Raw genomic sequence first — 27969 nt, 5'->3', positions numbered from 1 at the left:
ATCATTTCAGGCTTTAGTGTCTTCTAGGAAGCTCTGTGATGCTCCCTCTGCTTTTCGAGATCTTCATGCTTGATAAGTTTCTTTGCAGACTTCAGAGTGGCCCAGGTGGAGCTCCAGGGCAGAGATGTTTTGTGTTCGACCCTGGGTCACTGACTGTCACCGGGTTTCCCCAGACACTATTTGGGGTACAGTATGATTTACGAGGTTCCAGACCCCACATGTACTGTATGACCCCTGATTTAAGCATGGCAAAACAACAGGTACTTTGCCTTTAAAAAAAATTGTGAGCACTCAGATGCTCAACCACAACCACTGAGCAGAGTCTAAACACCAGAAAAAGTAAAAAAAAAATGCTGCTTTTGACCCCTCTAAAAATTATACCTTTAGTGCCTGGCAACTGAATTTGACTCCCAGAGTTTTTGGACAGGGGGTCAGTGGCTTCCTGTGTCAAAAGCCTTTCTTGAGCACCTTCGTTGGTTAGGGTCCTCTCCTGCAGCAATGTGAACACTCCTCCACAGCACCGTGGAGCTCTCTCTGAGGGTGGGGGTGCTTGTCTGCAGGAATACATTCCTGAGGAATACGGGCGTAATCTGTGTAATCTCAGAATCTGGGCAAAATTACTCCATAGTACATGCCTCGAGCTACTGTACGTGCATATTAACACAGAGGATTTAAAATAACTGGTAGGAATGGCCTCACTGCACATCAGGTGTTTAGAGGATGATTAAAACCAAGTTTACCCCTGGTTCACAGTGCTGTCAGTGCACTCTGGTAAGACCGGCGTGACCTGTGTGGTCTTGCTCTTTTAAGGGAGGGCACAGTAAGCGCTTGCCTTCCGTCAGTTAAGAGAGTGAGGTGTTTTCTGGCAATGTGGCTGGGGAAGTGATTGTAGAAAGGGCAGGGAATGCCACAGGCCTAATTCACTGTCCCGAGGGGAAAGAACAATCACTCTGCCAGCGCAGGGAAAGCACTTCACAGAGAACATAAAAAGAAGGGAGTGTTTTAAGTCATGGGTGAGGGAAACTTTTAAGCATTACTTTTGGTTGGTGTTGGCAGGCACCTGGTGCTCAACGCCAAGGTGTGTTAGTCAGAATACGTTTCACTGGTTATCTTAGCCACGATCGAGTCAGGCAGCAACTCGTGTTGTGTGCTTCTTTCGGGGGGCTTCTCTTTTTAGGTGTGTAGAAATAGTCACACCACTGGAGACGGTGATTATGGACATGCTTGCTTCCTGTCGGCCCAAACGGGAGTGTGTCTGGGCCTTGAGGCCCGTGTGCCTGCAAAGCCTTTCAATCGTCACCTTCCTCCAACCTTGAGAAAAGGAAACAAGGAAATTCAGGTGGGCCGAGAATAACGAGACCTCTGTACGCAACGTGTCTGGACTGGTGGAGCACTTAAGGTACAACTGAAGGACAATGGTTTCGGCTACAGGCCATTAAGCCCCACAGTTACGTAACTAAAGAATCAGTCAAAAATCAAAAGCTAATTGGTAAGTGTGAGCCTTAAATAAGCATAGAACTGGTCTGAGAAGCTCTTGAGATTCATATATAGCAAGGTAGAAAGTTCCAGCTCAGCAGAGCCCTAACATACAGCAAAGGACACAGATACATTACGTTAGTCCTGACCGCATGTAGACTGACCAAGAGATCACCTCTGGTAACAGTTTTTTGGTTTCTGTATATACTTTAACTGGAAGCCAGTACTGAGTAGCTAGGATATGTGTGATGTACAGTTTTTAACGGGTTCTGTCTCTTTTGTCTCTCTCTAGCAGCTGAGTCCTCACCTGTAACCTTGATATACTGTAGCTTGTCTAGTCTCACCAGTAAAGGCACTCTCCTTGTGCCCAGCCTGGGCCCTGTGAACCGACTGTCACTGTTTTGAACCTGTGTAATTACACCAGCTAGCCGTGACCAGCTGTGCACTGGGAGGAGTCGTACCATTGCACCACCACAGTGCAGGCAGCCCAGTTCGTGGTGGCTTTATAGGTGAAAAGTGGCGCCTGCGATTGGTGCTGTGACACACACCTGGGAGTGTGCAGGTTTTCGTCCTCCCCATATGGGTAATGGAGCTGTAGCTCTCCAGCTGCGTCCTACTGTAATTGCATGTCCCCAATTGATGGGTGTGTAATAACAAACAGACGATTGTAACGTTGTTGAAAAGGAGCTTCTCTGGATAATACCTGGGTGGATCGTCTTCACTCAGGTTCAGAAAGGCTCAGTCCTTCTAGCAAGAATTAGAACAGAATTAGAACAGAACAGAACAGAATTCTAAATTCCAAAACAAGTGGGAATCGGATGCAGTTTTCGTTCACGTGATGCGGACCAGGCACTGGTCTCTCCCTAGCAGCCGAGTCTGCACCTGTAACCTTGATATAGCGGGTGAGCTCCCCTTCACATTCTAATGTCAGCAGTGTGTGAAAGTAGCTTTTCAGGGGCTCCACGGTATCTCTAAGCTGATCCTCCCTAAATAAAGGCAATTAGGGAAAGAAAAGACAGAATCTCTTTGTTGGACGACAGCTCCCCAGACACCACAAATAACTCTCTGGTGCCTCTGAGAGACAGTGTGCTGCTGTCTGCCTCCCAGACACGGTAAAGACAAGGTTAAACACAGAGCGGGGGACACGGACGTTCTGATACCTGTACAGAAATACTGGTTCCCGTGACGGTCGTTAACATATGAGCTTGAGTGTATGGCAAACAGGGTGGCGGTCAGCAAAGTCCTGTAGGCCGAGAGAGGCATTTAGCATTTGTAGTACTGTTTCATCAAGACACAGATCAGTGCCACTCCACTCTCCCTGTATGAACAAGCCTCTCTGTTCCCTGTCTGAGCTTGGTACTCTTCCAGTGTACCTGGGGCGTCCTGTTTATGCTCTTGGGCCTTCCCGAATGATGGCTTCTTTGTGGTTTTGCACAGATGAAGCCAAGCTGAATCCCCAAGAGTAAAACTCAAGGTCAAGTAACCGACTTAAAAAAAAAAAACAGGATAAAGGACCTTTTGACAAACTGAGATAGTTTATATTGAATTTTAAGACAGATTTGTAGTGCCTATAAAAGAAGAAAATATAATCTCCTCACATAAGTGGTAACAATGTGGTCTGTGTTTTAAGTCGCCATTTTTGTGCTCCTATTTTTTTTAATAAAACTTGGCCAGGAGCTTTTCATGCTAAATATTTTCCTTGCTACTAGAATCAAAACAAATCTTCTTGTTGCACGGCAGTTTGATTCAGGTGTTATCAGCAGGATAAACTAGTGTAATCTGGCAATGTTGGATTTACAAATCTGTATCCACACAAATGTACTGTACATGAATCGAGTTAACTAGCCTGAAATATCCACCGCTTGGTGAGGACTTATGTTTGATAACATAGCTGTACGGAGTCTAATTTCCAGCCCCCACCGTAGTTAACGAAGTGGCTCATCAAAAGTAAAGTGCCAGGAAGTTAGTGTTTATGAAACCTGCTTCTTTCACCAAAAGCATAGAAAAGCATTTCTCTCTTCTACCTGTGCAGAATGAACATGCACCCTGAGCGCTCAGCCAAAAACGAACTGAAAACCACACAGCTTGCCATCAAGGTCCCAGCTAGAAAGAAATTATAGAAAATGACAAAAGTCTCCTCCAGTGGATGAGAAGGAATGCTCTTGAAGAAGACAGGTCAGCAACAGGCCCACAATATTCAGACCCTTGATGCATCTCATCAGAGCTCTGGAAAACATTCCTTTAACACTACAGGTGCACAGAATTGTATCACAGGTCCCTTGAAACTGAGGCTTGCTGCTTTGCTGTGCTCAATAACTATGACAGAGTCATTTAAAAATCCGCCAGCCCGGCACCTTGTGAATTCATCACCCCTCTCTCTCCTCTGTGGCTCTCAATAATACATGCCCTGTTGACTCCGAGACGTGAACCGACACGCCCCAGGAATGTGTCACGCAGAACCCAGCGGAATGAGAGGCAGAGATAAGGCGCTCCTTTCGGAAAACAGCAATCAGCTGCAATCGGCTGATTGCAGTCAGATGCAAAAGCATTAATAACAGGGTGTCCGTCCCACTGTCCTTAGGGCTGAAGAAAAGGCGTCATTTTTTTCTTCTTATCGTCTTCTGTGCAGTAACCTCAGCAGTTTTGGCAGTAAAGGAGGCTGGGGCCACACGGATAGCACAACAGGGAAAGCTTTTGAAGTGTTAAACCGGTGGAGTGCTAGATCTTGCTTTGCTCAAGGGCATGCGAATGAACTGGAACCTGACTGGAATGCCGACCTGGTTTTTCGACTTTGTTACCTGCTGCTTCTCACTTAAAGTTATGAAGTCCTTAAAGACTCCCTGCGCTCAGCAAAATCCAGCTTTAGCATTAAAACCTAATTAAAGATAGCGTTCTCCTGAAGTGACACTGAGCTGTGTTCAATATTGAACGTAGCCTCAAAAGTACTTATAGGGCCAGCGGTCATTTTTACTTCCTCCCTGTATGTCTAATGATCGGGTCATTTTTTTCATGCAGCTCTTCTGAAAATGAATGTTTATGATGAGGTTGAGACAAGTCAGGCTCCGTAACTACCCAGCTACGTTGGCTGTTATCCTGGCTTCTTTCAAGAAACTCCTGAATGAGATCCTCAGGTCAATTGGCTACCCATAAAGGCTAGAAGGGCCCCCTGGCCTCCCCACTGTAACTGTTCATAAATAGAAACTCGTACAAATATTATATCATGCCATTGAGTTTTTTTTCCTCTGTTTTTGGGGTTGCTGTTGTGCTGAAACTAATCCTGAAGCTAATCTAAAAGTGAGGTAAATGCCCGTCCAAACATCTATAAAACAGAAGGTCTGCATTCAGGGTGGGGGGCAGTCATGCAGAATCAACAGTAGATTTCAATGAATTGGGGTTCCATGGCACAAAATCTGCTGAAAACGTGTGCGAGTTGGAATTCAAATATTTAAGAGACACTTTCTATAATAAAAGCCATTAATGGTATAGGTATTCTGCATCTTTTTTTTCAAATGTATTTTCTCTGCCAGTCTCAAACTTGCAGGAATGTACCCTAATCATCAAAACTTTACAAAATGCCTGTTTCGTATTTTCAAAATGACTGATAATGTGGAGGTGAGTCTTAGTGCCTGTCACTATGTAGGAGCTGAGAGATGATATGTAGAATTTGAAATATTTCAGCTCCCCACAACCACTATGGTATGACCAAAGCACAATGTCAAAACCTTAGGCAACAACAGAAAACCCAAATCCAAACACCACAGCATTCCAGTCAGTGAGCATGAGGCGATTGTCATAAAATGTGATTTGAAGTTGTCAAAAATAAAAATGAAGATTTTTTACAAATGTAACGCAAACCCATAAAGGCCCATTCATTCTATCTAGCTTATTTGTTTTTTAGTCAGCAATTGATCCAAGGATCTTATTCAGCTTTTTCTTGAAAGAAGCCTTCCAAGGTAACATCTTGGAAAACATGGCTGGGTAACCTGTTCCAGCCTTAACCTATTGTTTATGTAGTTCCTCCAGATGTCCATTCTACACGCACGCAAGTCTATGGGGCTAGCTTTGTCAATGCTGTGAGGATTTACTGTAGAATAACAAGTTCAGGTTCTTAAGCAGTCTCCTCTATTCCCCGGCTCAAAAGCTTTCTTTTAGCACCTCCCTGTAGGACAGACCATTGAGCACAGGAATGGGCTCGTCTCTGAACTGATTCCAGAGTGACGATACAGGTATCCGTCTTTTATATCACAGTGTCCAAAACTGAATGCAGTATTCTAATTGTGGCCTTGTACATAAACCACATTCAAACACCTCCCCTGGCAGTACAGACACTCCCCAGGTCACAGACACCCACACATCCGAACAGAGATCCACAAGGTACGGTACACCACCTTTGTCACTCTTTTGGGATGTTACACACAGCAGTGCAGTGGATTTATGTGTTATTATCATTATTAAATTCATTACGCTGAAGTGATTGGAGAGATGAACCTTGCTTAAGGGAACAATCTCCCAGCATTTGACACCCAATCTTCCAGTTCCTAGTTCAGAGCCCCCTTACTCCTCCATAATGGTGCCTCTTCTCAGTTGCTTGTTCCTGAATTGCCTTCCAAATGAAAGCCGTTCCTTCGCCTCCCAAATTGAAGCGGCGTGTGTTCATACCATTTTTTTAAAACAAAGAAGGACCCAGTTCATGGCTGATAGGCATAAGATCTTGTTCTGTCTGGAGCCACGTTGATTACAGATGGGCTGTGCCGAATTGTGGGAGATCAGAAAAAGAAAGAGGTAGTCACAGTCTCCTGACTTGTTTCTGTGTTATTTCCTTAGCAAATAATCTTATTCGGGGGCGACTTGGCCTTTACAAAGTTGGACTTACTGTAAGTGGAAGTACAAAGGAAACATTAGATAAGATTACAAGCGAGTACTAGTACAATTACGTTAACAGAACTCCATCATCAAATAACACATGGCAAACAGTTAACATGTTCCTTCTGCCTCATTAATGAAATTATGACATCTTAACAACAGCTGATTAGACCTCTAAAGGCCGAATAAAAACCCGAAGAGCTTCTGTGCTTTTATTCCCAATCAGTAACACTCACACACTCTGGGTTTATCACTGTGAGAACACAAGAATGAATACTTACTCAAGCCAGAGGGTATGTGTCTGCACAGACACAGATAACGTAGTAATTAGTGAGGGAAATGGGTTCTGCTTCAGTGCCAGGTGATTTGGATCCTGTGCTGCTTATTTTAAGGGGCTAACAACCCTGCAGCCCTTCAAACACAATCTAAGGCAGGAGCAGTTGGAATCAGAACCATATTTCTAATTAAAGAGTCCTTTGGAACTATTAAGTATTGATACTCCCATCTTCCTCGGGGCATTTTTCCAGTGGAAATTTGCTATGCTTTTCTGACACTGAAAGTACAAGATTGTGTTTTGTTGCTTAATGTTTGGGTGTACTAGTATGGCACGTAGGGTGCCAAACCAATACAGTATCACAACCGTGTCTTCACCCAGAAAATCACGCTGTATTGCAGCGCGCTAGGTTTGACGGGTAGGTAGGCTTTTTTCCAGGAAAAATGAATTTTTCATAGTTATTCATCAGGGCTGAGCAGTTCATCATATGTTTTCAACAGTAGCAGCCTACAAATATAGGCAGCTAGTGTTAGTGTCATGAAGACAATAGCAGAATTCGAGTTGAAAAGGAAGTTTGATTCCATACCTACGTGATGTGTGAGCAAGTAAGAACTCTGGAAACAGGCCAGTCTGCTGCTTTCAGGTGGTGTACAACCCCCATATTCCATTATTTTAAAAGGTGAACAAAAATGTTTTTTGTTTTGCAAACTTGTGGGAGAGAAATTGTATCACATTATAATCCCAACTATAGGAGCAGCTGTGCAGTACCAGGATACCAGGGTTCGGCAGTACTGTAATTCGACTCACTCACACAGGAGGAGCAGGACAAGCCTACTGAAGCTCCGACGGGATATTCCCAACTCTGAGGTGCAACAAAATAGTGCTGTTATTGAAAAAAGAACGAGCACTTTTGAATATTTAAATATCACAGCAAGCCACGCTTAGAGTCGCTTATACCGAGATCCTTCATGGCTCTCTGTGTGCGTCCAATCTTGCAGGATTTCACCGAAATTCCCAAAATGTGTAGCGATAGCAAAAGCAATATTTGAAAGAGATGCCTTAGAATTTTATGCCCCAGTAAACCTTGTGGTAGGGTGAGGGATGCAGCTCAAAATTCTGCCTCGGGACATTGAACATTTCTGTGGTGGAGCAAACAAAACCCAATCCCAAGTCGTGCTCTTTAAAAAAAGGATGCCCGCCTACCATTAGCAGAAAAAAAAGATAAGCTTTTTCTCTGGTCCCGGCCTCCAGGCCCTCCAGGACACATTCCTCTCCCTGTTGTAAGTTCATGGTCTGCTTCTTACAACCTAACACTGGCTGGGTTGGTGATAGTTGCCTCCCCCATGCGTGTGTGCTGTCGGGCTGTAGGTTGTGTACACCACTTTCACAACATCTGGAGAGCAGAAACAGCACAGATTCATCTGGCTCAAACAATCCAGGGGGACTGACCCCACGTTCCTGCACGCATCAGCAGCACTGCCAACACATCCACAGGACCAGTCCTGTTAGCAGTAACTGTGGCAAATGTCAGAGAACTTTGTACACACCTTTGAATTGAAGGTTAATTGTAAGAGCTGTGCTGCACAGACTAGACAGGGGTGATGACAGACGGACTTTACAGCAGTATGGAATGCTCACATCCCTGCCTTTGAAAGCTCAAAGCTGCAGCAATTGAACTTTTATCTCGGTGACCCCCTGACACCGAAGGAGCGGCATTTTGAGTCTAGATTCTTCACATTTTTTAGCAAAAAAAGTTGCTTTGGAATTCACAATTTGCTTTGGAATACACAATTTGCTTTGGAAGAAATGGAAGGCTGCTAGCTCCAGTGGTTTCGAGGTAGGTATGTGAAAATGTTTACAGACATTCCTGGCTCACATCTGTACACATACTGGGGAGGAAGAGTCTAGTGCCTGTATTTGCACTTGGGGTGGAAGGGAGACTGGTGTTTTCTATTCTAATCCTGTTTTTGATCTTCCTATCTTTGTTGTTAATGTCTTTCTGCTGGACCCAGTTTTCTCTGTGGGTGGCAGGAAGCCAGTTTCGTTCAGTTGCTGTGGGCACGCAGCATCCTCTGCAGTAAGACACAGGCCTGACGCGTCTCAGAAACCCTTGGGTTGAACAGCCTTCCTCGTCCTCAGGACAGGTATGAACGTGAAGCTTCTGTTGTGTTAAACCTTTCTTTTCTTTCCCAGGGCAAAGACTAGCAAGGCTGTGGCTACATGCTTCACCAGGAGCTTTGCTGCCTTTGTGTATCTGGAGGCAGCACAGCAAGTGCTGCTTTGTGCTTCGTTTTCGGGAAGGGTCTTAAACTGGAGCACACTGATCAGGTTTAGGGCAGGAGCACTCCTGTCAAGCTGGCTGGTTTACAGCAGTCATTCCAGAGCAGCGCAGGGAAGCAGTGATGTATTGAGAAGCTTTTTGGAACTGCCTTCTCATTTAGTATCTCAGCAAATGCACTGTAAAAATCCAGGGATGATCAGATATAAAGCAAAGTGACATCAGGGAGACTGACTAATGACTGCATTTTCCCCTGGTTTTTCAAATCACTGAAGAATGAATGAACCACTTTAAAACTTCATTTGAAAGGCTTATGAGGCATGTTAATCCTTTAAGCTCATTAGCTACCTGTAGTTTTACAGTTTCCTTGTATGCCCTGCTTAAGAATAGTTAGGAGAGGAGAGAGTATTTAAGAATATTCTTAAATAAAAATGAAAATCCTTTTTGAGACGCAAAGCCTTTTTTACCCAGCTACAACTTGTCTGTGACTAACGGGGCTATGTTTCAACCCTGATCTAGTAGAGGACGCACAAGCACACTGTATGTGCTGCTGAATGACAGGTCTGTATTTCAGCAGCAGACACCCCAGATTCCTTGTTTCTGCTTCTGTACAGTATGTGAGTCAGGATGAGCTACCCTAAAGCTCTGGAAGAACTAAGACCGGTCCTGCCTTCATGCTGGGAGACAGTATTAAGATAAGATCACTTTATCGGCCAAATACAATTTCTTGTATTGGGAATTTGTCTTTTCGCATACACCCAACTTGCTCTCTATGAGACACACAGACAGGGGAAGAAGCTTGGGGTCAGCTGGGGTTAAGGGCCTTGCTCGGGAGCCCAACGGAGTTGGATTCCTGTGCCAGCCTCGGGATACGAACCGGCAGCCTTCCAGCCACAGGCGCAGATCCTTAGCCACAGAGTCGCCGCACTGGGATGCTACACGGTAAACATGGCTACATGTTGGCATGACGTTTCTCCTTCAACCCTTGCTGTGCGTCCCTCTGAGCCATCGACTGAACCTCGCCATTCCTACTGATCAGACATAAAAGCCACGTTCCTACTCTAAGTGACTCTGCAGCACTTGTGGCTAAAGCACAGCTCAATGGCCTTCACAGATCAAATTACTTATTAATAAGAGGAGACTTTTCCTACTCAAGGAACCGATTTGCTTTTTAAGCACAAACTCCAGAAGAGGAGGGGAGTAAAATGAGTGTTCCTGATTCTGATAATTTCCCATTATGGGGCACGAGCACTAGGGGACTGCGACCAAGTGACTGAGGCTCCTAACTCTCACAGCCAGCGTTGATAACCGTGCCTGGGCTTTCAATACAATCCCCCTCCCCACCCCACCCCAGAGACACGGGCTGGATAAAACAAACAGGCCAATAACAAAGGCTGGCAGGAGTGGGGAAGCGTGCCCTGGCCCTGCAGATTTCCTCCCAGAACAATCCCAAAAGGGGTGGGGTGGAGCGCCCCGCGATTCCAGGCCGGAGTCGAGGAAATGACATTGGATGTAAAACAAGAATCTGTTTGGTTATTTCATGATGGAAGAATTTGGCAGGGAGAGGAAGGACATGAGCCAATACCTGTGCTGAAGTCCCATCTTCGAGTGCACAGCAAATACTTATTGGAGCCACTGTGTCTCTAGCGTACGTCCCTTATTTAGAGGTGCACGATGATTTCCTCTTCCTGTTGTTGTGCGTTATTGGAGGGGTTATCGTTTTACACCTGTTATTTAGGTCACCTTGTTTTGCGACGGCTGTAATTAGCGGGTTTCCATCTGGCAGACAGCGGTGTGCTGGAGCAGCTGGACTGAAATTTGCTCTCTGTTTGACAGGTTGTTTTGCTGGAACGAAGGCAAGCCTGTGCAATTGTGGCCGAATCTGTTTTGGTTAAAGCCGTCCAGGAGTCGTGGCAGCTATTCCAACAATGCAGCGTCTCCACTGCACACGTCGCCTGCCCTAAGTTCTTCTTTCCCTGGATCTGGAATCAACGCTGCCTGGCAGGAGGGATTGAGAGGCAACTTTTGGGACTAAAATGGGCTTTTTATTTTTTCGACAAAATCTGGGATCACAGCCCGCAGTTGCGCAAGACTGCGGTTGCTAGTAATTGCGAAAACGGCTTGGACACGAAACAGAATTTTCTGAAAGACAAGAGTAACCCTGCTTCACATTTTCGCTTATCTTGGCCTACACATCTGTTATGCAAAAGCAAAAGATTTAGTATGAGCAGCAAGTCTGATGAGCGTTGTGGGTGACGAGTCTTTATTTTCCAGTGCATTCGTCTCTAAAGAAATGCTGGACTGAACATTGCACCCCGAGTGCAGAGTGGGGGACATGGGAGTCGTCAGAAGGGCTGTCTCGGCTCTCCTGCCGAGTTCATGCAAGTGCCCAGTGATGTCAGCGAGACAATCTGCTCTTCCAGTCAGTGTAGCCCTCCTGTCAGGCACTATGGAGCTTCCAGAGCTAAAAGGGTGAAGGGCTCTGTCGTGTGGGTGTGAGGCACGGTACGATGTCACTGTTTTAAAATGCAGGTTCAGCTCGTTGTGTGGTGGCAGGACCCGAACCCTAGTCGTGGATTTTCTGACGCTTGTGTTCTGCTCTCCGAGCTACGATGTGCCTGTTGTTGCACAAGGTTCCTGCGCTCTGCCGCGCCACTTCAGTGTTTATCCTCCACTTTCTATCATTCTTCAAAACCACTGTTGAAACCAGCTTCTCTCCTCAGCTGTCGCTCTGTTTTGAAGCTTACTTCAGCCTCCGTGCTCTCTGGGTTTGACAACGCTTCTGCCTAGAGTTTTTCTTAGTTGTTCCTGGACTCTGTACCACACCTTTCCCGGGCGGGCCGGAGTGTCCATATGCAGTACAGGAGCTGTTGCTGTGGCGCAAGATGTCCAAGATCACCAGCAGCCATATCACTCTGCAACTCAAAATGGACAACCCACTGAAGCTCAGCAGGTGTGAGCCTGATCAGTACCTGGAAGTACTGCTGCTGGAAGAGGTGTTAGTGGGGCCAGCAGGGGGCGCTCACCCTGCGGTCTGTGTGGGTCCTAATGCCCCAGTATAGTGACAGGGACACTATACTGTAAACAGGTGCCGTCCTTCGGATGAGATGTAAAACCGAGGTCTTGACTCTCTGTGGTCATCAAAAAATCCCAGTGTGTTTCTCAAAAAGAGTAGGAGTGTAACCCCAGCGTCCTGGCCAAATTTCCCATTGCCCTTACCAATCATGGCCTAATAATCCCCATCTATGAATTGGCTTCATCACTCTGTTCTCCTCCCCACTGATAGCTGGTGTGTGGTGAGCGTTCTGGCGCACTATGGCTGCCTTCGCATCATCCAGGTGGGGCTGCACACTGGTGGTGGTGGAGGGGAGTCCCCATTACCTGTAAAGCGCTTTGAGTGGAGTGCCCAGAAAAGCACTATATAAGTGTAAGCAATTATTATTAATTATTATGTAATGAGGCAATTGGCAGTTCCAAATTGGATGGACACAACTCTGGTCAAGTCCGAGGGTATTCAATATAAGTCCTTATGTTCTGACGCCACCAAGTGCATCTGACAGGAACTTCGTAATGAGTGGATGGTTACTGATGGAAACCACGTCCACGTATTTGCAGTGGGTTGCCATGGCTGCGTGGTAAACGGATGCTCGTCAGCTGTAGTGCACTCATTTCAGCTGAAGGGAAACGAGCGAGGAAGCTTGAGTTCAAAGACATTTCAGTCAGCAGGTAATTGCCAAGCAGCATCAGGAAACCTCTCTCTCATGGAGCAAAACTAGAAGGCCTTGCGTGTGAGAAGCTGAAGGCAGGGATGGCATTTTTTTACTTTCTGTGCAGATCTTCACTGAGAAGCAGGTCCACAAGGGCAGCTGTTTTTCGTCATCCAATGCTGGTGTCACGATCGTAAATCCCTCCTCTTAAGGACGCTCCAGCCCTACCTTGTTTATTCTCATCTCCAGCACCTGCCTCCGGTTCCAGAGCCCCGTGTTATATAAACCAGACGGTCCTGCCTATCGGGGCTCAGCTTTGGAACATGGACACCCGGAAGCCCGCCTAACTGCGAGTCCAGGAGCGACTCGACGGCATAGGCTTCACAACGGTGTCCTGACCATCTGTGTCCGGGATCAGGGAGCCTCTGGTCCCGTTACCCCCTTTTTTATTCCCCCAACCCTCCACCAGATCCCGCTCCGGTTTTTAACTCTATATGACTGTCAGGATGGATTACCCGGCTTTGGACATTTGCTTTATTCATAGATTTGCCTCGGACCCCCTTGGACCGTTTGCCTCGGCCACACCTGCCCCGAACACTAGCGCACCATGGACATGCCCCCTGTTTTTCATCCAGCGGAGTTTAAGGTCATCTGCCATCCCGAGGCACCCCCTCATTAAAGAGGAGCTGGGAACAAGCACAGGTCAAGCAGCCGAAGCCTTGAGGAGATCTCAGGTATCTATTCCTTCTCCCTCTCCCTCTAGAGGTGGAACAGCACAGACTTGACCATAGGGAACAGGAAGAGACCTCAAAGACGGGGGTCCTGTTTCTCAGAAAAACCACTGTTCATGTGCTGTGCCACAGGAACCTGGAATCCTAGAGATTTCCTCAGAATCCCTCTCCAGCTCCAAGTGCTTCCCTGACACTGCAACCCAGCTGCGAAGCCACTAATTATGAAAGCCTTTTGTTTACCCATCTGTAGTTTCCCAGGAACAGACAGCAATAAGTGGACTCCAAGTATGCAATTATGTAATTACATTTATTTTCCCCCATACTTCCCAGACGTTTTCAGCTTTTGTCATATAGCTTTGCACAACAGTGAGTGATACATTCCCAAATGCACTTTGGGACAATAAGGGTGGCTGGCATGCAATGTTTCGGACAGCAAGCAAGTGGTATGCCTTTGTCCTGTTTTTCATGGAAAAAGTTACAAAGCACCATGCTGTCACGGCAAACCCAGAGAGATGGGGTCTTGGACAAGCCACTTTCCTCTTTGAAGCTTTTCAGTTAATCTTGTTTTATAGGGGCGAAGTGAGTCACTATTTAAAGACGACAAACACGGGTGGGAATTTCTTAGGATGGTGACCACAGAATCACAGGATTCGCACGTCGTGATTCATACTGTTGCAAACTCCGGATATCATCCCAAAGATCCGAGCCAAGAGAGTGGAAAATATGCATAAAAGATAGCCAAAGTAATAATATTTTAGGCAACCAAAAGAGAAGCACATCTTCAAAGGCAGTTCAAACTGTTTTTTGTTAACTGTTTTGTTTTAAGGTTCATCGTCTCATTCTTTGAAAGACTCAGGTGCACAGGGTCATGCGCCGATTTTTTAATATTGGTGTCCTTGCATGAAAAAAAAACTTGCAGGGCAGCATTCTTTCCTCATTCACACCACCATTGCCTAACAGAACCTCTGTCGGTGTGAAAGCAAGACTGGAATAATCTGGAATTGCTGCTTAAAGACCAGCAGACTGTCGGAAAGGAAGCCGAGGAGAAGGAGGTTGTTCCACTTCTGTACAGCCCCACTGCCAGTACTGGGTGTGCTGGTTACAAAGAGGGTACAGACATCCTTTATGTTCCCTTTCCCACCAAATACCATTCAGACAGAAAAGTCTGGATAATCCCCTCAAAGAAAACGGTGTGGTGTTGCTCTCCTGCTGCTGAAGGCAAACCGGACCGATGGGATCAAAGGAAGACCCAGAAGGTCATCAGGCCAGTGTCTTTTCCACAGTAAATACCTTCAGGAATTTACGGAGAAAGGGACCGCCACAGTCTTCAGGGCCTCCCGGCTTAAGAAACAATTAAGGGCTCACACTGAAAACTTGAAGCTTCCCAACAAGGACAAATTGTGTGTGTGAGAAGCCGTGGAAACGGAGCGAAACTGGAAAAATGGCCGAATTGGTGATGACAGAGCAGCAGGCTGGCAGACGGCTGGCGAGGCCCCACAGTGGATGCCCTCAAATGTGCCGCGAGTGAAGGAAACTGGTAAAAGGCTGTGAGGAGTGATGGCACAGCTGTGGCGCCTCCAGGGACACTTTACAGGAAAGAGCTGGAAGTGGTGGGGCTGGCTCGGTCAGGACAGCTCGCTAGGTGCCTCGGGGCTCTGTAAGGTGACCTGGATGTGCTGGAAGGAGACGTTAGCAACCCTGCGAAGACCCTGTCATCCATCGTGTCTTCCCACAAGCCCCGGCATGTCGCTTCTGATGTGTTCTGGAGCCCTGACCTGACAGGAATTGAAAGCCAGTGCAGGCAGGGAGGGTTGGACTGGCAAGAGCCAGCAGCAGGCCAGGAAGGACCGCACACCCTCTTCCCTCATTAAAGAGGTGATGAAAAACAGCAGCCTTGCACTCTGCCTGTGCCTCTTTTTTTTCTAACTTGGCAGACAAACAAACGGGCCTGGCGTCATCTCGCTTGAACCTGCTGGCACGGGCCTGCCCCAGCCCTCGATTCCATTCCGACTCTGCAGTAGCCAGCGTTGATAGGTTAGTATCGTTGTCGTGTTGTTCCTGCCTTGTCCCTGTTCCCGGATGCATTTCGGAATTACTTGAGGAGTTTTAACAAGAGACGTTTGCCCGCAGAGATATGCTGCAGAGGGTGCAATCTGTTTCTCTCTGTTGGTGACGGCGTAGAGTGTAACACACGCTGGTTTACTGTGTACTTCTGGGGCAGCTTGCTTGTTCCATGTGTGGTGTAACTGGAATGCTTTTCTGCCGGGTATCAGATTTTGCAGTAGTCAACTAGACAGCAAACGTCTGTAGGAAATACAAATGAGCTAAGTCTGATGACACACATTACAAGCGTATAGAACCGATACGTCGATCAGCACCTGTTTACTCAACTTCAGATCTGCTGCTTCAATCAGCTGTTTGTTAGTCTTCTAAACAGAGTGTATGGATACAGGCCTTTTGTAGATGATTTTCCATTTTCCATTTTCTAACGGACACACAATTTTCCCAAAAGCCAGTTAACCTGCTACTAGGTCTTTGGGCTGTGGCGGGAAACTGGAGCACCTGGAGGAAACCCACACAAACCTGAGGAGAACATACGAACTCCACGCAGACAGCACCACAGATCCACAATGTGAACCCAGGGCCCCAGTGCTACGAGGCAGCATGGCTAACCACTGTGCCACTGTGCTGCCCCTATTTGTAACCCCTGACTTTTTTAACTCCAGGAAAATGACAGAAAAGAGTTTTGGAGATCTAGCCTTGCTCTTGTTTTACCAACATTTTCAAAAAACTGCACCAATTTTGTCATGAGACAAAAAGCAAAACAAAATACGCTGCTATAATAAAATAGGGTATTTACCTGGAGGAATTCATAATAGTTCCTGCATACATTTTAAATTTGTGATCTAGATTTGGTTTATTAAGTACTACAGTCAGATGAGTGTCTTGCGTAAGAAAAACCAAGTCCCCAAGCCATGTTTACTTTTTAATCTTTTATCTCTGCAGTATAACTGGAAATCTTCCTGGCAGGGTCCTTCTACACTTGAAAACGCACATTCCAACAGCTAACAAAACGATTTCCAAAATCCATCAATCTGGAGAAACCCCCCATCAATCTGGATGAAGCCCCTCATCTCACATCCAGGCCTTTGAATCCAGGACAAGCAGTACGCCCCTAGGGCAGCCTCGCCCCCCCTGATCCTTCCTTTTAAAATTCTTATTATCTTGTGGTCAGAGTTCAGAGGTCCTGGGGGGAGTTCGAAGTGTCTTTCACCCACCCAGGAATTTAAAGTTAATAGTCAACCTCTGCAATCTGTCTGCAGTTGCCTCAACCCCAGAATGCCATTTCCAGGTAGCAACTGCATGTACTGTAGTAAAGGTTAGAATGCTACAGTACATGTGAAGACGAGCTGTCAGACAACCGGGCAGCGTCCTAACAGTATCATTTTTGACTTCCTCTGCATTTCTTTTTTTATACACACTGCAGTTATTCCAGGAGCAGCAACTCCTGTACAAGCATGGAACATTTAACGAAAATGAACGTTTACATTTTGATAACTAATTTGAATTTTCAAATTTCTCTGGATTATTTTAGTTATGAAAGTGAACACCAGACAAATTGCATGGACTAATTTTAACAGGAGATAGGATATACACTGTATGAACTGTATATTCCCAGACCATCTCTGGAGCACAGGGTCTGTGAATTTCAGCATGCATGTTTGAGTCACAGCAAGTTTGAAGCCAGTTGTGGTGTGCACAGGCTTTCTGTTTTTATTGACTCCGTTGCTGAAGACATGAGGCATAGTGTATTTGATTTGGGAATGCAAAGGGGATTCCACTCTGTGCAATTGCTGAATGTCATCTTACAGTCTCTGCATCTTTAACAAAGCAGAAAAGGAGCCTTTAACTACAGAAGCCTGTCAAGGACTGTCAGCAAATCTGTAAAATGCAAGCTTGCTCAGCTTCTAGAGGGAAGTGGGAGTCATATTAATGACGCTTCAAAGATCCCTGGGACTAAATTGGTGCTTCTGATCTCACTGGCAATGTGCACTGATTTAATTTACTATTGCCTTTCAGATAGTGCCCCCTAAAATTTAATGTGAACTAAAATGTGAGGTGAAATTTTTCTTCTAAAGTACCAGAATTGTTAAAATTATACCAAGCCGTCCTAAAATGTAATTACTATTTTATTTACACAAAGGGCTGTAGGAGAGTGGAACAGCCTTCCCAGCCATTTTTTTTTAATTAATGCCCTTGGTCACCTAGAGAAAGGGCTAGATACAGTAAGTTAATTATTTACTAGCAGCTAGATATGCTAACACATACACTGTATTAGAAGTATACAGAGCATCTTGTTGGTAGAGGTGTTTTGTGGGGTTTTCTGATTGCCATTCTGAGTGGTGTGAGACAGATTACTCTATTTTACCAGGCTACTACCTGGCAGTGTTACCGAAGGCCCAGGCAATCATTCACCAATCAATTCAAAATCAGTGGAAGACATCGGCTGTGATACTTCAAGCTTAATGGCAGGAGGGAAAGAGGACGTTAAAGAGAACAGGGAGAATACGGTCGTATTCCACTTAGCTTTCAGATAACCCCATCGATCGGATTTAGGATTAAATGGATTTCGCTAAGAGCTGTCTACTTCTGCCAAGTTTAATAATGGCTATTAAGAAAAACTGAACCGAAAGAGAGTGCCTTTTGTCTGCATTGGAAGAAAAACATTTCCCCGCTAATCATGAGTACAGCGTACACTACAGTCTTATCCAAGGCAGGCAGCAATGTTTGTTCTACTGTGTAATCTGTCAGTGGATTAAATAATGCGCAGTGGTAATTTATGGAGGTTCTGTCGGAAATGTATTGTGTGGGCAATCATGAAACACTTTTAGTAGTACCTAGTGTTTCTCAGCAAGGCTAGAACAAACAGACCTTTTTACAGATGAGAAAGGAGAGGCAGGGGGGCTGGGACAGGCTTCAGCTGCAATCACCTGTCTGAATGGTGAGGGGGGGGGGAGATTACAAACCACAAGCCCTGGTGAGTAAACACTCTTTAAGTGCAGGGGGATATCATGCAGGCTGTGGCACGTGTTCCAGCGCAAGCACCTGGACATGAAAGAGCTCCGCAGGACTACAGCTGGCTCACCTGTTGAAAGTCTCGGGCTGCTTCAACGTTTCCCTCTAGAAATTGCCTAGGCTGTATTGCACACGACTCTTGCAAAGCACTTGGGAGATGCTGCTCGTTGTGAAAAGATACCATGTAAATTTAGAATTAATAAACCACTTCTGTCCTATAGCCCTGGGCTAAAATCCAGCTCAGGTGACAGATACGAAGTAGGCTTGGTGTCTTGTGTATAACACTGTTTGAGCTGTAACTTTTAGACCTTAAGACATGATCCATATTTGACACAGTATAATCCTGGATTGTATGTTTTGTGAATACAGGGGTACTGTAGCTTCATTCCTAACTACACAAACAGCGGGAGAGGAGGAGTTAATCATCCTTTCTACATGAGGTTTTGGGTGTTTACATTAAAAGTCCTCTTGGCACCAAAGAGCAAGCGATTCTGACAAGCCAGTGTCTTTCTCGCATGATCATCAGAGAAACCCTCCAGGTGTTAAGACTGCACACTTTTCACATCTTCACATTCTTGTGAGTGAAAAGAAAATCTTTTCCAAAAAACGGACAGCTGCTCAAATGAGCTTTTCTTGGTTTTTGATAATATTTCTTAACTGGAAAAATCCTGTTTCGGGGGGAAATATCTACAAGCTTCTTGGCAGGATTATTCTGTTTTGAGTGCGTTGCTTTAAATATTTTAACCATAATTGTTTTTACTGTTTTGCTCGAGGCTAGAGGTAGTGTCAGCAGTGCTTTAGGGCTGTGGACCTCCAAATCTAAGACGCCTAACGAGAAGGTCACACCTTCAACACAGCCGAATCCGACCAGCTCTCACTCCACACTGCGATTTCTCTTGCACTTCCTGAAGATCTGATGGAATCACTTTTAATATTACTTGCATCACAGTCAATGTCTAACAGCTTCAATAACAGGGCTCCTATTTTGTTGACAATAATGGCTTTTAAACAAGGGGTTCCCGTGTGTGTGTGTGTACCCCTGTTTCAGATGTTTTTGTTACCAAAGGGCCAGAATCAGACCTCTATCTGAAGAGCAACCTTTTTTTACTCAATTGTTGAGTCAGATCAGATAAGAGTTCAGACAGGCAGACAGCAGGGCTCTATACTCCTGGATAAAGGTTTCGAATTCTCCAGTCCTGCTGAACTTTAGTGACCTCCTTTCAACTTCTTCCAGGTGAAAAGTGGCATGTCTAACAAGACTTCTCGCTTGTAGCTTAGTAGCTAATTAACCTACCAGTATGCTTTTGAACTGTGAGAGCAAACCAGAGGAAACCCATGCAAACTTAGGGAGAACATACAAACTCTGCCCAGATAGCACCCCAGGTCAGGAACTGGACCCAGTGCCATGAGGCAGCAATGCTAACCACTGCGCCATCGTGCCGCCCTACCTTGTTTTATTTAGGTTATTTACACTTTTATTCCATTTTTTTATTCTTGGGTTACTTGCCCCTAAAACAAGGTCTGTCTGTGGTCATAACTAAGGACGTGCGGTGCCTGGTGGCGTGGACACGTGTCAAACCGAGGTCTGTATCGAAGAAAAGGTTTTTTAACAAGTTCCATCGACCCGCTCCAGCTCGACTGCCGATTTCTTTTCATGCTCTTTCAGAGCAAGGGAGTGCCCTTGAGTAAAGACCTCCCACACTTTTAAAGTCAAAGCTTGAATTTTGGTGGAACGGAAAACCTCTTACCGACTTGAGTCTGTCCAGGGTGCCGCCTACCTCCACGGCTCCGCTCCTAGCGAGCTGGGGGCTGAAGTAGCCAGGAGAACTTTATAAATCTCTTTCGTATTCCTCTGACAAGACCTAGTGGAAACCAGATGTACGGGCTATGTTGTCGAGCTTCTTGCGTGTAGTGAAGAGTAAATATAGCAGGTTTAAAGAACAGCTTTGCTGACATATAAAGAGCGAAGCACCGCGGCGTTATTAATATTAGCATGTTATGTTGTTGCTGGTTCTGCTAGAGCAGAAATTAAAATAGGGGTTTGCTTAGCGTCCCCGCTAGCAGGCGCGTCGTACAGTAAATGCTGCGAAACGTGGAAAATCTAAGTTAAATTACTCCTGTTGAGTCGCCCAGAGCGTTGCTTCTGTCATTACTGTGCCAGGAAAAAGCAGCTTTTCTGACAGCCGCATTAGTTTTATAGCGTCTGAGGTGTAAACACTAATACAGCTAAATAATTTGCAATGTAGCTCAGCGCTTGCAAATTCGACTACTCCAGATGTGTCTGACACAGCTTCGTCAGCACGGAAACTGGATGAGCTCCAGGCTTCTTCTCATCGTTAACCTTCGTATGTGTGCATATTTACAAACTAACTTACTAAAAAAGCTTATTTCCGCTTAGAGGAAACCCGACAGGAGGCGAGCACCAGCTCAGCGGAGTTAGCGAGTTCTCAGACCCAGCTGGCGCACTTACCTTGCCAGTCCGTGGGTGTCGGAGAGGCGCCTGTCGTGTTTCAATCGGGCTGTTTCTTCAGGAACTTTCAGTCAAGGGAGACGAATCCCGCGTTTATCCAGCTCCGCGACAGGAATCAGGATGCAATATCCAAGAAGAGTGCCGACGTTCCTCAGTAAATAAAATCCCCTTTAAGTAAATCCCACCTGAATCGAGGCGTGGAGTATCCGACTGAAATGAGCGTTTCTTGCGCTTAACGGGTCGCTTAACTGTTTGCAGAAAGGAGGGAAATTTCTCCCGCTCTGCCAGATTAAAAAAAAAGCCCTATGTTAGCACTTCGGCGCTACAGATGGACTGATCTCGCCTGGTAGCTGCTGCAGGCTGCCCAGGATACCTGAGGGAGTTCCTGTGTTATGATCCTCGACCCAGCCCCCCTTGTAACTTTTTTTTTCTTTCTGAAAAAGCTGTTTGGTTTCCTGTTATTTTCGTCTCTTAACTGCAGGAGGTGAAGTCCTCCTCTTTTAACTCCGACAGCTAGTGAAATCTGCACGCTGTCGTCGCAGTCGCACGAAACCTAACCGCTCAGTTACAGTAGTAACAGGTTAGGCTGGTTTGTCGCTAAACTCGTTTTTTTACATTCAAAACTTGATGACGGCGACGGATGGTTATGAAAACGAAAAACAAACTTTGCACCAGAAAGAAAAGCGGACTCACATCACCGGTGATATTTGAATCCGAGTTGAAGATGATAAAATATTAACCGTCTGTGCAGGAGTTTTGTGTTTCAGGACAAGAGCGCTTCAGTTCCCCTGCCCTGACATTACAATATGTGGGCACCGTTTTTACTCCGTCCTTAATAAAACAAGAGTCCGATTGAGTGACTTTTTTTAAAAAAGGATGCTTGTCACGCAGTTACAGTGCAGTTATATGGTAATATATATTAAAGCAGGAAGGAGTTCCACCAATGTTCTCTTTTTGTAAATTGTCCAATACAAAAACATTAAAACTAATCGATTGCGACTCCTACGGAAAGTTAGCGGGGTGAGGGTTAGTGACTGCAGAAAGGTGGGACGTGGGTTGTCTTTGTCATCTCTGTTTAATTTGGTTTGCGGCCAGTCTTGACACAGACGAGCTGACAGGGAAGGGTATTGTTCCGGGTTGTTTAAACCCTCAGCTCTTCGAAAAGCAAAGCCCATCTTGTAAACACTGCACAACAATCGCAGTTGGCAAAATCTAATTGTCCAATTACACAAACTGCGTTTAAGTAGAATCAATGGTTATAGAAATTTTAGCTTCAAAAGACTGGCTGTGATAAAAAAAATACTTTAACCCTATACATTTTGCGTCAAATATTCTCTTTAAGATAAATAAATTATTGCCTAGTTTCTCGCTGCAAACAGGAACAAGATATTTAAATCTTCGTGTTTGTTCTTTGCATTCTCTATTAATACCTGCTGTCCCCAGGGCGTGACTGAAGACAGTCGATTGACGTTACGTTGTCTCTGTCAGTCTTTTGCCATGCTGCTTCATCATGAGAAGTCTCTGCCTACCCTTCTCCTGCTGCAGTGGTGGTACTCCAGTATAAAGCTGCTAACCTATTGTGATCATGAATAATATAGTGTCTAGTACTCCTCGACACCTAGTTCCAGGGAGACTTTTGGCCTCCTGGTTTGCGGTGTGTTCCTGGTTTGGTCTTTGTGCGAATTTTAGGGCCTTTGTACAAATTGTACTAACTAACCAGAAAAGATGAATGTGTGTAACATACATTTACTGTACTTATGTATCCTGGAATCATCTACATACGATGTACAGTATTGTTCTCTATCATGTTCGTTTCACTAGTCTGTGCAAATGTACTTAAGATTAGGCTTGTGAACTGCCAGATCCTTGGACCTATCCTATATGTTGTACTAGAGCTTGACGTGAATTGTTCAGCTTTGCAATGGAGTTTATTAGATAAGATCACTTTATTGGCCGTACACAATTTCTTGCATTAGGAATTTGTCTTTTCACATGAGACCCACAGACAGGGAGAGAAGCTTGGGGTCAGAGCACAGGGTCAGCCATTTATACAGTGCCCCTGGAGCAGCTGGGGTTAAGGGCCTTGCTCAAGATTCCTCTGCTGGCAGTGGGATTTGAACCAGCAACCTTCCAGCCACAGCCTCAGATCCTTAGGCACAGAGCCACCGCTCCGGTCTGGCCCCAGTCTTCATTTTTCTGATTTGGCGCAAAAAATTGTGGATTTGTATACAGAAAGCTCTTTAAAGTACACTACACCAAGCTGAAATGGTACTTTAAACTCGCCAGAGGCTGTAAGATTGTCATAGTGTCACGATTATAGTCCCCCCTCCTTAAGGGTGCTCCAGCCCTTTCACGTGAGACTGTATTCTATGCACCTGCTCCCCCTTCCCAGCCCACCTTAAAAGCCAGGCGCTGACGCTCATCCGGGCTCTGCATCTGATTTCCATATCGTGCGAGTCGGGGACCAGGAAGCGCCTGGTCCTGTTAAGGTTTTAACCCCTGTTCCTGTTCCTTGTCTGCCGGTTCCGGTCCGGCCTTCGTGGTTTTTAATTCGTTGTTCTGATGGATCTCCTGGTTTTGGACTTACTCATGTGTTTTCGGATACTCTAAGGACTTCTCTTTTGGATTTTTTGTCTCGGCCACACCTCCCACGTGCACCAGCGCACCTTGGACACGCCCCCCTGTCTTCAGCCCCGTTTTCCTGCATGACGTTTCCCTAGTGTTTCCCCACTCCGTCGGACTGTGTCGTCCGCATAGGGTCCGGAAAGAACTGTTCGTTACACATAGATCATTTGCTTTGGTGTGGGCTGTTGCAGTTTGTCCTGTGGTTAATTAGTTCTCTTCCTACTTTGACTTGATTTCTTTACTTTTACTCTGCATCTACCGTGTTACACCACTGCAAACATCTGTATGATCACGTGTAATTATTTTCCTGCAGCAGAAAGAAATTGTACAGTACGTGTGAACCTGCCAAGATTAGAAGAAGAGTCTGATGTTTTCTTAATGGTTGTAATTAGTCATACCCTGTGTTAATTATTCTTACACTACAGGCTACAGGCCCGACAGTAGCTGTTTTAATGTCATCCCACGGTTACAGACAGATGCCACCCTACAAGCGTTATTCACCCTACAGTGTTATTTCACAACGAGATGGCAAAGCCAATAAATATGGTGAAGCTTGAAATTGTGGCCTGACTTCCACTGCGGTCATCTTCCTACAACAGTTGCAAGCTCTTTTCTAAAAATTGTGTCTCTGGGCAGAAAGATTTCTGGTCTGCTCATCATGTTGCTGCACAACACACTGAATCAAGTTGGCAGGCTTTAGCTGGGAAGGTCAGAGGGGTCAGAGATGCTCTCCTGGCAGCCTGGGCAGTATTATCCTGCACAGCTGCAACAGTGCACATAGAGACTCAAGGCAGGTGAGGCCATTTCTGGCCGCCTGCAGCCAGTCTGTTTGATTCTGCTCTGTTGGGTGCTGTTGGATGCTGGGATGGCGAATAAGCCAACCCAGAGGGTGTCATCACAGCATCTGTCTGTCACAGTGCATCAAGCTTCAGTGTACAGTCAGCAATACCATCCAGGGAGATCTGGAGGCAGACAGGTTGCTAGAAGACCTGATTCTGAGTGTTACAGCTGTTTGGCAGCTCCAAATAATCCCATAATTAGTTCAACTGGACCATTAAGCGCTGAGCTGAAGTGGCATTCTGCTGATACAGCAGCCCTCCCGGATGCAGTCCAGGCACCCCCAGCCTAAATGATGTAACTTAAAAAACCAAGAAGCTTCAACTGATGTTTAACAGCACATGTGTAAATATACTTATCTAGTTCATGATATCTACATGTATGCACACAGCGTTTTGTCCGATTAGATTTGCAGGGGCATGAAATATAAGAGGGAGTCTCATCTGAATCTGGGGAGAGTGCCTAGAGATTATGCCACTGTGGACACAGGGGTCTGTGTAATCCCTTTGACACACTCTTGAAACGAAACGAGGACTCTTTTCACACTCTCTTGAAACGAAACTGTATAAATCTGATTTTCATTTTCAGATTGAAGTGACTTTTTCAACTCTGTTGCTGTAGAGCTCCCAAAATTAGAAGGAATTTATATCTCAGTGCTCCTCACACCATTTGTTTTAAGTGCAAAAGGAGCCTAAAATGGCATTTGTGAATAACCTCCCTTAACAGCTTTTAACAATGGTATTAAACATTTAGCAAAATCATTTTTAATGTAGACAGCTGTCTTAGAGTCTCTGCTTCACAGTCAGTTCTCGCCTGTCAGTTCTCACAGTCAGTGAGTTTCTCATTCGAACGTCTTCCTGTTACCGCCTGGCGGTGATGATAATTGTGGCAGTTGTAATTCTGTCCAACAGATGCTCTTGCTCCCTTTAATAGTAATAATAATTGCTTACATATATAGAGCGCTTTTCTGGACACTCCACTCAAAGTTCTTCACAGGTAATGGGGACTCCCCTCCACCACCACCACTGCGCAGCCCCACCTGGATGATGTGACAGCAGCCATAGTGCGCCAGTACACTCATCACACGCCAGCTGTCAGTGGGGAGGAGAGCAGAGTGATGAAGCCAATTCATAAATGGGGATTATTAAGAGGCCATGATTGGTAAGGGCCAATGGGAAATTTGGCCAGAACACCGGTGTAACACCCCTACTCTTTTCGAGAAACACCCTGGGATTCTTAATGACCACAGAGAGTCAGGACCTCGGTTTTATGTCTCATCTGAAGGACAGCACTGTTTTACAGTATAGTGTCCCCATCACTATACTGGGGCACAGGCTGGCCCCACTAACACCTAGTTTTTCACAGGTAGTCTCCCATCCAGGTACTGACCAGGCTCACACCTGCTGAGCTCCAGTGGACTGCCAGCTGTGAGTTGCAGGGTGATATGGCTGCTTTAAGCAGCTTTGCCATTGTGCAATTTCCTGTGCCAGTTTGCATGGGTTTTCACTCCCTGTGGGGATTCCCACCTCCCCATGCCCTGGGCCCTGCCTGGAAGCCAGCTGTCACATCGCGATTTTTGCCTGCAACCAAATGGAACTTTGCCAGACATTACCCCCAGTGAACTTTTGTTTTCCTTTCCGTAAGGAATCCCCTGCAGATTCCCTATTTTTCCCTCCTACTCCGGGGGGCTCCATGGGGGTGCTGCTGTGGGCCTCGCGGTGCCGGGTGTCCTGGGGGCTCAGCACAGCTATGTACCGCCGGGCGCAGCTCTGAATTGCCGTCGCTGCATCCTAGGGGTTACTACGGTAACCAGAAATGCAGCCCCCCACCCCCTCTCCTCCTCTGCCACACATACAGTCCAGGCCACCACCGTCGAAGAGAGTAGATTCCCGTCTGGCTCTTCCCAGGCACAGCACAGCATACTGCCTGCAGGTCCTCAGCGGTGACCTCCCCTCTCCGCCTCCCCCAGCCTTTTCCCTCTTCCTTTGGTTTCATTTTGGCTTCTCTCCATTTTGTTCTTCGCTCTTTTTTTTGGCTCTCGTTCTCCGCCCTCGTCATCTACCCGTCTGTTGTCAAGACAACTCGGCGCTCCCGGCTGTCGGCTCTGCTCCGTGTGGAATCCGAGGATCTCACCTGGGCCCGGATACCGTCCCTGAATGCTCCAGCTCGAGGTGGGGGAGTGGGGCTGCCTGCTCCCTCTGGGAGCGAGGGGGGGGTTGACTTGCTCAGTTACTCAGTTTCAGTCACAGGCTGGGGGTCTGTGCAGAGCTGACACTGGGGAGCCACACTGGCCTGAGGCTGGGGACCATCTGACCACATCTCGTCTCTATAGTCCTGCTTGTCCCTAGTGCACCTGCTGGGATTAGACCGAATCTCAACAAGGCCACACCACACCTTCCAATCCCTACCTCTCCTCCACCACGAGAGCCACAGCCGGACACTTCCTGTGCTTTTACTCACCTGGCCTCTAGCTCGAATCAAACAGCAAAGACCAAAGAGCTGGCTTATTCTGCGGGCTTAAATCAGAATTCTGGGCTGTACACCTCCAGTTTTGCACGATCGTGTAACCGACTGTTAAAGTTGTGCACAGGTAGACTTGAATTACAGATAGCTTCTGTGTAGCACCTCATCAAGCACAAAGCAGAACTGACACATCTGGTTTCCCTGGCACACAGTCTCGCAACTGGTTCTGCTGTGCTTCGGAAGATGCGCTCGTTTTAATATGCCAAGGCTGGGTACTTCCACTTAGACTCAGCGGCTCAGCACAAATGTGTGCCAGTCCGGGTTCTCTCGAGGGGTGTGGGGGGGAGGGGGGTTACTTGACTGTGCGGTTTAACGAAGTGTAGTTCTGGACCCTATGCAGACGGTATAATCCGGAAGTGAGTGGAGTAGGACAACAGGGAGGAGACGACGAGGAACAGGGCAGGTTGACAAACAGGGGGGTGTGACGACAGTGAACAGGTGCTCGGGGGGCGTAGCCGTGGCAGACAAGTCCGAGGGAGTCCAGGGGGGAAATCCAGGGCAAAGTCCAATGTCCTAATCCGAGTGATCCATCCGCGACGAAAACAGTTAAAATCCGGTACAGAAACAGGGAAATAAAAACAGGATGACGAGGCCAGGCGCTCCGAGCCCCGGACTCAGCAGGGTGCCCTCAAGCTGCAGACGTAGGGCGACTTGATGGTAGGGGGGTCTCTGGGCGTCCGTCTTCCAATGCAGAGCCGGGAGTAGCAAGAGTGCCTGGATAAAATAAGGAGGGGCAGGATTGAGGGCAGCTGCACAGAATCAGCAAAACGTGAAAGAGCCGGAGCGCCTGTAAGAGGAGGGATCTGCCGTCTCGGAGTTTGAGACTTGAGCCAAACACATTTTTTTTTCCAGTGAAAGGTGAAAAAACTTTCCAAAATCAAAAGCGCTGGAGAGACGGGAAGGAAGATCTTGCAAGTAGAGGTGTACGACAAATGTATTTTTCTCTTCTGCTACACGGATCCTAAACCCAGTTGTAAGGCCACCCTCTCCCTGAAATGGATTCAGTTCTTCTGTGCAACCTTTCTGTGCCCATTTTACAAACACTTTCTCCAGCAGATGGGATTGGACGAGAAGGATAAAGAAAACACCACAGCCTGTTACCGGTCTTT

The 27969-nt window shown here is 46.3% G+C and overlaps 1 protein-coding gene across 2 annotated transcripts in view; it reads right to left on the bottom strand.

Moving 5' to 3' along the window:
* Positions 1 to 21408, bottom strand: part of palm3 (paralemmin 3) — a 37901-nt gene extending 16493 nt beyond the window's left edge. Inside the window, exon 1 of one of the 2 annotated variants that reach the window (XM_015349120.2) lies at positions 20876 to 21408. The gene's annotated coding sequence lies outside the window, so the exon portion shown is untranslated. Of the gene's footprint in view, positions 1 to 381; positions 2186 to 20875 lie in introns of those variants that run through there. The other variant, XM_015349121.2, reaches the window with a different exon arrangement.
* Positions 21409 to 27969: the final 6561 nt, after the last annotated feature.

The sequence above is a fragment of the Lepisosteus oculatus genome, chromosome 11, assembly GCF_040954835.1.
Source record: "Lepisosteus oculatus isolate fLepOcu1 chromosome 11, fLepOcu1.hap2, whole genome shotgun sequence".
Taxonomy (NCBI): Eukaryota; Metazoa; Chordata; class Actinopteri; order Semionotiformes; family Lepisosteidae; genus Lepisosteus; species Lepisosteus oculatus.
This window is presented reverse-complemented; position numbering and strand designations above follow the sequence as displayed.